This window comes from Capsicum annuum, chromosome 8, assembly GCF_002878395.1.
Source record: "Capsicum annuum cultivar UCD-10X-F1 chromosome 8, UCD10Xv1.1, whole genome shotgun sequence".
NCBI classification, from domain to species: domain Eukaryota; kingdom Viridiplantae; phylum Streptophyta; class Magnoliopsida; order Solanales; family Solanaceae; genus Capsicum; species Capsicum annuum.
Genome location: NC_061118.1, coordinates 33,003,857 through 33,004,640, shown reverse-complemented (window position 1 = coordinate 33,004,640; position 784 = coordinate 33,003,857). Strand labels below are relative to the sequence as shown.

The window sequence follows — 784 nt, the reverse complement described above, 5'->3', positions numbered from 1 at the left end:
GTCCAACAATAACCTAATTTCCTCACCAAGCTTATCTAATTCTTTATCATAATCCATAGTATTCTTGGAAGCAAAGACATTGTCGACTTTAGGAGGGGCTCCCATCCCATATTTGGTAAGAAGGTCAAGTTGGTGATTACCTTGGACATACTCTCATCCCTTTCCTTATCCTTCTTTTTTTGCTCTTTGCTTACAAAATATGCTATAGGAGACCCCACAGCCACCTTGGTATCCCTCATATGTCATCTTCTATTTTATTTTTCACTTGCTCTAGCAATGTTTCCACAACACCATAAGATAGCTTGACAAGAGAACCCCCGCCAGTATTATCAACCACTATTTTGTTCAATTAATCCAATGCCCTATAGAAAATTTGGAGAAGAATTTTCATTGACACCTTATGATTTGGGAATTGTAACAATTTATCATTGAATCCTTGCAAAACTTTTTACAAGGGTTCACCAATAAGTTGGCAAAAATTTGTAATCTCATCCCTAGTTGCAACATTCGAGAAGGAGGAAAGTGTCCATCCAAGATACATCAGTGAGCTCGAGCCAATAATTGATAGATCCCATGGGTAAATATCGAAACCATAGAACCACTTCTCCCGTCAATGAGAATGGGAAAATTCACAACCGTATTGGCTCTTGAGAAATGTGGGAAATATCAAATGGAGCGCATACATTAATGAATTTTTTCAACTTTAGATTGGCATATTCATGTGATTTTCTTCCAAACAACCCCTTAATTTGAAGTAAATAGAGCATACACTATTGATATGAAA

At 36.7% G+C, this 784-nt stretch overlaps 1 non-coding gene across 1 annotated transcript; it reads left to right on the top strand.

Moving 5' to 3' along the window:
• The first annotated feature begins 395 nt into the window (after positions 1-395).
• Positions 396-500, top strand: LOC124886836. The gene has a single exon (XR_007044243.1). It is a non-coding gene; the product is annotated as a small nucleolar RNA R71 (small nucleolar RNA).
• The last annotated feature ends 284 nt before the right edge of the window (positions 501-784 follow it).